Below are 12716 nucleotides of genomic sequence, written 5' to 3'. Positions count from 1 at the left end.
ATTGGTGGCATTCACAAAAATGCTCCTTCGCCCCTGAAAAAAAAAAGCTGAGCCCACATCTCCGTTCGGCGCAGCTTTAGCCCCTCCACTCCCCTCTGAACTGAAGCCTGAAGCCTGCAGATGCAAAAGCTGGACCAGAGGCACTGTAGCTGGGCGATTTCGGGCACAGAGAGAGAGAGAGAGAGAGAGGGGGAGAGAGGGGCACCGGAGCTCCGGTGCGAGTGCTAGCACCCGTGAGGAAGTTAATCAGCCTGTTCGTTTGTTGGTTTTAGCCAGCCCAAACTAGTCAGCCAACAGTGTTTTTCTCTCACAATAAACCAGCACCAGTCAGCCCAAACCAGCCCAGAAACCAACCAGCGAACAGGTCGAATGTTGCTGCTGTTGACGGGGTGGCGGGGACCCACTCCAATCTGAGGACTTTTCTTGACAGTGTTACGCCGGTGGTAAAGGCGCACACGGTCCCTATGGCGTCCTACCTTCCATTGGTAAGCACATCTTGAACTAGCTTCTAAAATTTTGCTTCGGCGAATCTATCATCTTCACATCTTGTGAGATTGTGGTTTTGCTGGATTTCAGATTCCCTTTCCTCTACTTTCCGTGATTCGGTCCGGATATATTGCCTCTTTCGTTTGATCTTGGCTATGCCGTGCAAGGACTGTGGATAAAATTAGATTTTTGTGCCTATGGACTTGTAAGGGCGCAAACTATTCCCCATGGCGAGACTATGTGCTCTTATTTATGCTATATGCTAGTTTTTGTTTATGTTATCTCGTGGGCTTGCCAGTGTCGTCTCTGATTTGTATCTAAAGTTTAGGTTCAAAATGTTTTAGGCGCAAAGTATATTTACAGGGTGGTTACTATCCGTTATGCCGTTATGAGGGTATCATGTTGTGGACCATTTGCAAATGGTTAGTTGTGCAATAATTCGAATTAACGGTTATGATTAGAACCCTAGTTTTTGTAAATCCTAAGAATTTTCTTCCAGATTTAGTGTTTTTGTTTTATTTTTCTAGCTAAAATATATTTTCCCCTTCTCACAAAAAAAATTCCTCATGCCAAAACTAACCCTTAGACCATACTATAGGTAGATCCCAACACAAAGGAGCTAATACCTCACAACCTCTTTTGTTCAATAGGGGAATAAAAGTGATAGTAAGTAATAATCATAATCTCTCCTAGATTGACTATACAGTACAATTCAATTTTTCAAACCACTACTTCCCACCTACCCCTCCCCCCCCCCCCCCTCCAAAAAAAAAGAACCACCCACCTAACAAATAAAAAAATATGTTTCTTGCTTACATAATTAATAGAAACTTCTAAAATAAGGATTGGCTAGAATTGATTCACCCTCCACCCCACCCCAACAACACACACATTCTCAAATTATTATCACGGGCAAAAAAATCCATTAGCAAGGACATTTGCTTACCTTTGTGTTCACATACTCTCATGTACAACGATTCACTAGAGCTACGAAAATCCAATGATTTTCCTTTTTTATGAGGGACGGGATATGATGCATCTTTTTTTTTATCTAAACACATGATAGCTAAACAAATCGAACTCTTATTTGTAATTGCAGTCAAATGGCTATTATGAAAAGATTGCAGATGGAGTCAAAGCTTTCTACCTTGGAGATCTTTGGAATAGGTTCTATGAGTGGAGCGTCTGTGGTGTTGGTACTTCAATGTGCATCGCTCCGGGTGAGACAGTGGTCCAATACTTCGTGCCATATCTTTCGGCAATTCAATTGTACACCAACATGACAAATGTTCCTACTTCACAAAGGTGCGCGCGAGTATACATGTACTAGTATCTGCATAAAACTTTTGTACATAATTGAAAAAAGAAAATATTAAAGTACCGATGTTGCTTACATGATCATTTATGGCATAATGGTTGCATCATGTTATATGATGGAAGATTCAATCAGGATAACCAGTATGGTGCATTAAACTGGATGGACAATCATGGATATCAAGCACCATCAAACATGTCCATTAGTGGAGTTGAAAGCAAGAGGAAGTTGTTCTTCAAGTATTTTGAACCTGACTCCCCTTACAAAAGGATACCTTTCGTAGACAAGGTATACGGTCCCATTATTATCTTTGAATCTAACTTCTAACATTTATGTTTTCCAAAATTTACACACTATGATATGAACTCCACTTAAGATACCTTGTCTGGTGTCCTAAATAAGTTGAATCAGGTTCTAAATACTTGAAGGATACCCTCTTGCAGCATATGTAGCTCCAACAGCTTTATATCTAGCAACTTCTACCACATGTTTTAAACTTTTCTACATGCACAACTCCCCCTGCATATATTAGATAGGAAGAGAAATTTATTAGCATACATAATTTACTGAATTTAAGATATTTCTATTTATCTACCGCAAGATTTGTTTTCCCAAATAAGGAAGAATAAGTCTACATATCTCTAGCAATGATGTTGGTGCCTTTGATTTGGTGGTGTAAAGACAACAAAGAGTGATGGGGGGAAATGAAATTCTAAATCAAGGCGGACATCAATGAAAATTACGTCGCAAGCTTGGATCAATGTAAGTGTATAGACAATTAAGGCTAGAAAGGACTAAAATTTAGATCAAGGTTCAACACCATCGATAACAATATAGCTATCTTGGGTCCAAGAGAGCGCAGAGGAAGCAAAGGCGCTGCATAACAAAGAGTTTGGATCAAGATGGGGACACAACAAAAGGGATATGATGTTTCTAGCTTTGATCTGGTGGAGCATAGAGAAATTAAAGGATTGTAGAAAAATAAGATATTGGATCTAGATGGGCTTGGACTAGTGGTGAAGGTTCCAAGGGAGGAGCTGGCCGGTGGGGGTTCGATCCTCCGTCCTGCACCTAGCCTCCTGTGAAGGCCGCACCAAGTGGTGCTTTTCAAAAAAAGATTGTTGATTCTAGAGGTGGAAGACTCGCCATAGCAAGTGAAGAAGACAATGGTCATCGTGGGATACGGCGATGAGTGACACCATCATCTATCTCTTGGATGGCCATAGGTGTAGCAGATGGTGGTCGATAGATCAATCCTTCCTGTATTGGGGAATTTTGGGTAGATAACATGTGGGTAGGGTGGTGGCGGAAGAGTGGGTAGGGTTAAGGTAGAGACAACGGAAGGGGAGGGCCGTATATATAGAGAACAATGCAAGGATGAGCCTGTTTGATCTTGATCCTACGGTCACTAGATGCACCTTTTTTAAGAGGAAAAGTCATTAGGTTGATGGGGGTGTTTGGTATAGATGGGCTGGCCCATAACTGCAGCTGCTTGGGTTGTAAAGGGTGGGGCCACAGTTACTGCTGAGTGAATGCTATGGTAGCGGTCATAGTGATTGCTACAACAATCACAAGTGAACATGCCCGCTGTCTCTTTAGCAAAGCCACATGCGGAACTCTAAAGTATTAGGTGGAGTTAGACTTAAATGTGAATTTTTCTAGTGGTCCATGAAATTCCCTATTTTTATGATCTTCTTATTTTTATTTCTTATCTTGTGTTTAGGTGTATGATCTATACTATGGTTGTCCTTCCCTATCATCTTTGAGCAGTGCAGATCTCTCACCATCAAGTTGGATGTCGGTTTTTTGGTAACTTTGCATAATCGCTTACTTTCCATCTTGAAATAGAAATATTTTATACATATATAGAATTCACTTAAAGTAAATAATGGCCATGATTTTACTTTCTTCTATTGTCCTCTAGGTATCCAACAAGTCGTGTCCCTGTGAAGAATCAAAAAGATCTAGATACTTGCTTTTTGACCTACCATACCCTTTCAACATACAAAGGTATGCAACACTTAGAAAAGGTAGTAATAAGGAATATTTATTTCCTTTCTTTCTATGGATTTTTTATTAAAAAAATCAGTGGTTGATTATGTGTTTTTATTTTTATAATCACAAGCATTTTCCTCCTTTATTGTCAATCTATTCAGACCTAAAGTTCCTCCACCACGTGTTTTGTTTCCATTACCTTTTCTGTAAAGCAACATATATACTATCTATACATTTCCATTCCAACAATAATATGTCATATAGCAGTAAAAACTTGTTTTGCAATGTTATGTGGAAGATGAAATGTATAATATTTTTGTTTTAGTAAACATTTTTTGGACAAAGCATGACATTGTCACACATTCTTGTAGATATTGTTGCTTTAGATAGTGTGCAAGCCTTCAATCATATGGCACTTGCCCCGTTTGGCCTTGCAACATACAAGTTAGATGCCGAAGTGTGGGCTAGTCCAAACTCTGGTGACCAAGAACATATTTCCTCTCTCTTTTGATGTGGCATAGTCATGGCTGAAGGAGCACAACATCAACCACCATGACTTCAACTACTTTTCCCAAAGATACTCCTCCAAATGAATAACATGAACAAGACTGATCAACAAGTTCATAATCATTGATGACTAAGTGTGTTATGTGTTGTTTTTAACACCTCTTTGCATGCCATGAAGAATTGTAGTAGTTGTTTCCATTTTTCTTTTATTAATGCTTACTGGTGATGGTTGTACTGTGTATCATTGGAGCTTAATCATTGAGATATCATACTTGATACATTCTTATGTAACTCTTCAAAGTTCTAGATGAATTTATTGTTATCTAGTTGTACTTATGGATCTAGGCACTATGCACACAAATGCCTTACTTTCACTCAATATAATTTGCATCAAAACATAATGTCAATTTAGTTTAGACTGAGCAATGACTTAGAATATTTGTCAAGCCACACATTGCCCAGCATAATAACACTCGGGGAAACCAAAATATATTACAAAACTTGAATGAAAATTGGATCCCTACTACACTTATTTGTAAACAATGATGTCCATGTTCACATATTCTCCATTATTGATGCTTTGTTATAAAAAAATATTTTTTTTCATGTGAAACTACTCTCTTTCCTCATGTAAGCTATCATTCCTTTTCTCTTTGGCATAATAATATGGACTCCCAAATGTATGGACAACAATAAAATAAACCATGGATCTAAATACATCACTTAAACAAATACAAAATTATTCTTCACTATATTAGCAACATTCATTTCCGATAGTCTGGAACTTCACGTTGTGGTAGACCCTATGGTACACAATATGCAATACCTATTTCCATGCATAGATCAAGTTGAACACATTTTTATTTGATAGAAATGGTATAATTATTGATAAATTAGATAGCTAATTATATTAACTATTGAATTGTAATCAACACAAAGTTGGCATGACTTCATATCATTTGTTGTGACCCAACTATGGAGAATTCCTAAAGATGTGGCCAACAATCAATTAGTTGAAATGGGCATATGTTTGTATTGCTTTATTTGTGGTGCGGTTGGTAGCATTATCTTAAATATATAGTCAACAACAAATTTAGAACACCAAAATAATTTGCCTAAAAATCATGTGAAACTACCCTTTTGACTAGCGTAACAATAAATTTAGAATGCATAAATGATTTGCCCATGAATCATGCAAAACTACTCTTTTGACTAGTACGAGTTATCATTCCTCTTGATGGTAGTAATAAAAACTTCCCAAACATATGTCCAACAATGATCTGGAAAACTTTAAATGCATACCAATAAAAAGCTAAGCAATATGGGTCCTCACTAGATTAGCATTCACATCAATTCAGTGTATATTTGAAATAAGTAATAATATTTTGTGATGTTGCATTCTTTTAGATGAAAAATATTTATCATAGCCTTCCAATTATAAAGCACATTCATATTTTAGTTTTGAATGGGACCCAACACAAAGTTTTTGTGTTGTTGCAGAAAAAAAATACTGATAATATCCTCCCAATTGTTTTATTTGATTTGGATATGATCTAACTGGAATACATAAGGACACATATGGCTTGGAATGAAAACCATTTACGAGAGCCAAACAACTCTATGTGATCTAAACAACACTTAGATCACTGGTATATTTTTTTTCTATTGTAGTGTCGACTTTGTCTTTTACATGAACTAAATATATGCTATATGCTTTATTTATTGTATTACAAACGAAAAAAAAATGTCTGACAAAAAAATTAAAGTCCATAGCGTCATGTTCAGGCAAGGATCATCAAAACTACAGGTCTGGAGCTGTGCTTGGCGAAAGTCCTGTCTGGACTCTGGAGCTGTGCTTGGCTCAGTTCCATGTAAAACCTTTTTTTTTCTTTGCTGCTCGCGTACGTACTCCGAGCCTCTAAAGCAGATGCCAAGCCCGGTCCTAGACATACACATACAGATACAGTGAATATACAAACGATAGGAGTACACAGTACATCTCATCACATCAGTAGTCCTCAGAGGCCACTGGCATCCGAGGAGGTGCAGCCCTAGTTATTTGGACCGGATTGGATCAGCGGTCGGACCGGTAAAAGACCGAATCAGAGAGTACACCGACTCAGTTCACTTAAAAGACCGTTCATGCAATCAGACCGCTAAAAACCAGTTGAATCGGACGGTTTTTTAAGGAACCGGTGAACTGGTCGGTTCTGTCCGGACCATCCCGGTCTACAGCTCTGGTCTCGTAGCGCGCGCGCTGTTGTCTCCTGCTGCCCGTGTGCATATCAGCCGCTGCGCCTGCGCCTGTGAACGTTTGGAGGACGTGTGTGGGCTGTGAACGTTTGGAGAGTGACGTGTGCATGTGTACATTGCCTGCCACGCTTCATGCACTTCTTGACTTTGGACGCATTTTTAATTTCCAAAAAAATTGAGCTCTCTTAGTTAAATAAATAATATATCCATCTTGATTATTTTGATGAGCTCTTCCTAATAGTACACTCTATTTCAACATTTGAGATTATTTTGATAACCGTGAGTATTTAAATTACTATTTAAGTCTTTTTGGAACTAATTCGTAAGTTCTCTATATATTATCTTTTCATGCATATTTTTTATATATAATTGTAGCTAGATTAGCTAGAAAATGGTTAAATAATTGTGTTCTTTATTAGATTATTTGTATATATGATCAACTATATGTTGCTAATTATCAGTTATATTTCATTATATTACACCGGTTTGAAGTATTTGTAGGCGGTTCAATTCATCCGGTCCAAAAATATCGAACCAGCGGCTCAACCGGTTCTTAACGGTTGGATCAATGAACCAGTGAACCGACGGTCTCACCGATTCGATTTCCGGTCCGGTCCTAATAACTATAGGTGCAGCTGCCGGGGGCGCCTCAGGCTCCTGCTCAACCATGACAAACTCGTACAACGCGCCAGCCAGCCCGGCGCCGATCAGTGGCCCGACCCAGTAGACCCAGTGGTGGCGCCAGCTCCAGCCGACGAGCGCGGGCCCGAACGCCCGCGCCGGGTTCATCGCCGCGCCGTCGAACCGGCCGCCGGCGAGGATGTTCGCGCCCAGGACGAAGCCGATGGCGAGGGGCGCGATCGCGATCATCGTCGCGATGCCCCGGCTCCGGTGGTCCACCTTGGTGGCGTACATGAGCCCGAACGTCATGACGGCCTCGAGCAGGAGCGCGTGCCGCTCGTGGATGCCGCGGACGAGCCCGATGCCCACGGGACGCTGCAGGACAAAGGCATGGCACACATGCATGCAAAGAGTGAGACGTACGTGGCGGGCATGATGCGTACGCGGCGGCAATAGCAAACACGCAAGATGAAAAAGACAACGGATAGTGTGACCTCAATATTGACGTGCTGTTCTGGTGTTTCGGCGTTTGGCACTGTCTATCGGTAAGCCTAGCAACCGCTTAAAATATTTTATGACATATTTTTACCAAATTTGAAGGATATTTAATCAAACGTAAAACAGTAGAATTTGACATGGGCACATCACATGGCCAAAGCGAATTACCGTGCCTCCGGAGACGAGCGTGAGCAGCAACGACGCGACCATGGCGCCGAGCAGCTGCGCGAGCCAGTAGACCGCGGCACGCCCGAAGGAGATGCGTCGGCCCACGAGCAGGCCCAACGTGACCGCCGGGTTGACGTGCCCACCCGACGCGTTGCTCGCGACCGCCACCGCGGACACCAGCGCCAGCGCGTGGGCGATGGCCACCGCGAGCAGGCCGCCCGGCGTCGCCGTGTCCTTGTACAGCTTCCCTGCAAATCAGACGAAGGAAAAAAAAATCTTCAAACATCGCCGGTCAGAACAGCACCGAATACGCTGCGTGCGTGCGTGCATGTAAGTCCTAAAAGTTGCTGTTTGTTTGCATGTGTGATCAGGTTCGCGTACAGAGGCCGTAGACGGAGCCTTCAGCGGCGAACACGAACATGGCCGTGGCGACGAACTCCGCCACCGCCGCGCGGCGGTGGCGTCCGGCAGGAGCGGCCCCGTCCCGGCGGTGTCGGCACGGCGCGCCGGGTGGCGACCTGGCAGCATGGTCGACGCTCGACGATGCTGCCTGCCTTTTGCCGGAAGCTCCGAATCTGATTTCTGCAGTGACGCTCGACGATGCTGCCTGCCTTTTGCCGGAAGCTCCGAATCTGATTTCTGCAGTGTTGAGTGTTTGAGTGTCACTCTGCTTTCCGGTGCCGGAAATGTTAGCTGGGGAGCTCTTTGGAGTTCGAGACGCAGCCCCGGAGGGGACAGGTGGACAGGGGCAAGGGACACGTGGGAGGAGACATCACGTCTGGCTGTTTTGGCGATCCACGGTAGTACGGTACGGTGCTGACTGCTGACTGCTGATAATTTTTTTTTATTTGTAACACCTTTTTAAACTAATTTTAAATCTAACATTGTGTTTTTTCTAACACTTTTGACCACGTCTATTGTCATAGCGTGGCGAAACGCATGTGTCGCGCCATGCATGGTGGCGCGGCAGGAGGATGACGTTGTGACGACCGGGGTTGCTGACCGGTGACGTGGCAGGGTCTGCCGCGCCACCTATCTTGACGCGACAGTGACGCGCCACGGCCCATGGCGCGGCAGTACCTGGACGCGGACAAAAGATCAGCTGCTGTCGGTGAGGATCGGCGGAGACGTGACTATGGACCCCGGTGCTCTAGTCCGACATGAGATCGCGCAGTAAGGTCGACTACTGTACGCCTAACCAGGATGTCTTCTTCGGCGATTTCGTGGCGGCGATGACCAAGCTCGGGAGGATCGGGGTCAAGACGCCGACCACCGGCGTCGAGATACGCCGGGACTACTGGTTCCTGAACTATTTGCTACTTAATCTCGCCGGCAGTGCTACCGCGACGCATTGAAACGAATATAAAGCAAATAAATAAAGTCCGTGCGCAAGTTGACAATCTGCAACATAACATTTTCATTGGTTTGACATAAGTTCGACATAACATAACCAACTAAGCCTACAAGTTTCGGACGTCAATATTCGTTCGACCTAACAAACTAAGATCCAGGAGTGTAAGGATGCCCCGGACGTCTCTGTCTCTTCGGATTTGTTGGCAACACATTGGGAGTATAGCCAACGTCGGTGTGGCCGCGTTGTCGGTGCGTACGGCTAGTACCCTGTAAGTATATGATATGCACGATTACCAATAATCTTTACGATCGTTAGTTCATGGAGCCTATGTATTTAAATAAACTACCTTTGTTAGTACATGTGAGGCTCCTTGGGTATCAAGCGGGGCACCACCTAGCTGGGACATGCCGATCTCGTCCTATGGCCAATCGTCCCACTGGTCGTGTTGTCTGCGGAAGCCCGGGGGGTCATCGTCGTCGTCGGTTGCAGGGTCCTTCCCAGTGCTATGATGTGGTGGTGTACGAAATGCGGAAGTGGCACCAGTCACCGGCTAAGAAGAGCCGGCTGGTGTCCTCAAAGAAGCTGAAGACGTGCCACCCGACCGCGCCGGGAGTGGCGGTTCAACCCAAGGAGTGTCCATGCAGCTCAGCTTCTGAGCTAGCTTCCTGTAGCTCTTCTTCACCTTCTGCATAAATAGACGTTAAAGTTAGTGTATTTCCCAAACTCATATACATTAAAGAAACATTTTCAGAACGAACAAGTACTTACCGGTAAACCAGAATTAAGGGGCCTCCCAATGGACCATCGTTCCCAACACCAAACCTGAAGTAGGTAGGAGCAACCTCCAAGGTTCGTATACCCTGAGGTGCGACGACAGGCAACACATAGCTGTCGATACGTCCATGCCCGGACTGCGCTGCCCCAGCTGTACGCCGCTATGTTCTCCCACGGCTGGCGTAGTATGTCAAGGAAGATCTAGCTGATGGTGTTGCCCGAGGCGTCTGGGAAGAGGAAAGCACCAAGGAAGTGCCAGAGCCACACTCTAGCGAACCTGTCAATCTGAGCCTCTTCAGCATGTGGGTCCAAGTAATCAAAGCGCTCTGTGATCCAGGACGTCGAAACACTAGAACTTTTTCTAAAATTCACCAAAGAAAATGAGACCCGATGGCTACAGGAAAGCAATGCAAGTATTAAATAGGCTTGAATTGCTCACTTATTTTTCTTTGAAACCTCGCCGTCCGATGGAAGAAAGCCAGTAAACTAAGCCACCAGCTCCCTCTAGTGATCGTTGTCAACTATACCCGTCACTGGAAGTCCTCCCAACCGAAGCCTAAAGATAGCATTCATGTCCTGCATGGTCAAGGTCATCTCGCCGTAAGGTAGGTGGAACGTGTGGGTCTCAGGTCTCCACCTATTATAAGAATAGAACGACTGTTAGTTGACTTAAATTTGTTATAAGAATATTTACATACAAAGAAGGCACTCGGACCTGTCTGCATCTACAGTAAGTAGTGTTGGGTCAAGGAGCGGAAGACCGTAGTTGATAATATGGACAAGCTTGAGGAAGCCGGCACGCCGTATATATGGCGTGTAACGCTCGTCCCACTGGTGCGCCCTGGTGTGCATGTGGGGCCTCAAAGGAGGTAAGGCCACCTCTGCATCGGTGTCACTCAAGATGTGTGCTCGGTGCTAGTCGTCGTACTCCACCTCAAGAATGGGATACAACAGGTGCTGCGTGGGAGGGGCCATCATGTTACAAATTGATAAACAAAGGGTTAGAGTATTCAAATTAACAATATTCAAATTAATATTATGTAGCATTGCAAAATTTGAACTACTTGTTATGCAATACGAACACAATATGAAAGCATATGTATATATTCAAAGTAACATTAACAGACATATTAAACAACTTTACTAGGAAAATAAGCATTTGACGAGACTTCATCAAGTCATCCAAATCGACGTATCACGCACTACTAAGTACCGACACTTGAAAACTAGTATCTATACCCAAAATCCCTAGCTAAATAACTAACTATAAACTAAATAATAAATACCTAATCAATCCATAAACCCAAAATCCTAACTAACAGTAACCTAAACCCTAACTACCTAATCAAACCTTAACTATACTACAACACACAACCTCAAACCTAAAAACTACCTACCTAAACAAACAAATTCACTAACCTAACTATCCTAAATCACTAACCCTAACTATCCTAAATCACTAACTATATTAAATCACTAACTATCCTAAATCACTAACTATCCTAAATCAATAACAATCATAAAACCCTAACTATCCTAAATTACTAACCTAACTATCCTAAATCACTAACTATCCTAAATCAATAACAATCATAATAACATGAAATCGAGAGGGAGGTACCTTGATATGAGCGGGCGGCCGTGACGCGCCGGCGGCCAGCGTGGGCGCTGCGCGGCGGGAGTGGGCGGGCGACCATCCAGGCGCTGGCGGCGGGGCATTGCGCGGCGGCGGGCGGGTGGGCTAGCATGCGTGTGGGCGGGCGGACTCGCTCGCGATATTTATCTGGTCCTACCGCGCAATGCTCCATGGTGCGTCATTGCCGCGCCAAGATCGGTGGCGCGACAGATCCTGCCACGTCACTGGTCAGCAGCCCCGGTCGTCGCCACGCATCCTCCTACCGCGCCTCCATGCATGGCGCGGCACAGGCGTTTCTCCGCGCTATGGTAATAGGCGCGGCCAAAAGTGTTAGTTTTGGGGAAAAAAACAGTGTTAGATTTAAAATTAGTTTACAAAAAGTGTTAAAAATAAAAAAAAATCATTGCTGACAAGCTCCCAGATCATCGAGCGACTCGCTCTCCTAGGCCCAGAAAGAGCTACAGGCCCACATGAAATTAGGTCCAAGTCCAAACAACCCTGCTGAAAGGGGGGAAAATCATTTTTGCAGCTATCATTATATAGTTTCTCCTCGAACTATAAAATATATTAGTATAGAAAAGGCAAACCTTTGATGGAAACCAAAGCGGAGATTAGAGATTTGCCAACATATGTGTGTCAATTGCATGAGTATTACATAGCTGACGCCAAAGCGGGTGTTGGAGTTTTGAAGTTATTGTCCCCATCCGATGCGTTTTTAATAAAGAACAAGAGAAGTCCTATGTTGAATATGAGGCCTCATTTTAGCTCTCCAAGAGACGGGACCTCGATACTCAAATATTGATGGTGGACTTTGTTATTTGAACATATCTCATTCTTATGCAGGTTGAAAGCACGCGTTTGCATAGAGAAAGGCCTGCATCATATAGTCTTCTCGAACCTTCTGCAAGTAAAAGAGAAATATGCAGAGGCGATGAGAGCTATGACGTGAAAGATCTGACTGACCGATTGACCATAATCTTCACTGAATTCAAACATAATAAATTGAACATACTTCTAGCCTACAACTGTGAATATGTGTTCTCGGCCCATATTCATTATAAGTTGGACTTTGTGATTGCAGTTTCCATTTCATCCTCATAGACATTAAA

At 43.5% G+C, this 12716-nt stretch overlaps 2 pseudogenes; one reads left to right on the top strand and one right to left on the bottom strand.

Annotated features, from left to right (window-relative positions):
- Nucleotides 1-272: 272 nt before the first annotated feature.
- Nucleotides 273-4389, top strand: LOC136532044 (uncharacterized; annotated as a pseudogene).
- Nucleotides 4390-6311: 1922 nt separating this feature from the next.
- Nucleotides 6312-8371, bottom strand: LOC136532056 (probable aquaporin TIP3-2; annotated as a pseudogene).
- Nucleotides 8372-12716: the final 4345 nt, after the last annotated feature.

The sequence above is a fragment of the Miscanthus floridulus genome, unplaced genomic scaffold, assembly GCF_019320115.1.
Source record: "Miscanthus floridulus cultivar M001 unplaced genomic scaffold, ASM1932011v1 fs_516_2_3, whole genome shotgun sequence".
Classification (NCBI taxonomy): Eukaryota; Viridiplantae; Streptophyta; class Magnoliopsida; order Poales; family Poaceae; genus Miscanthus; species Miscanthus floridulus.
Note: the sequence above shows the minus strand (reverse complement) of the source record. Positions and strands in the feature narration are given on the sequence as shown.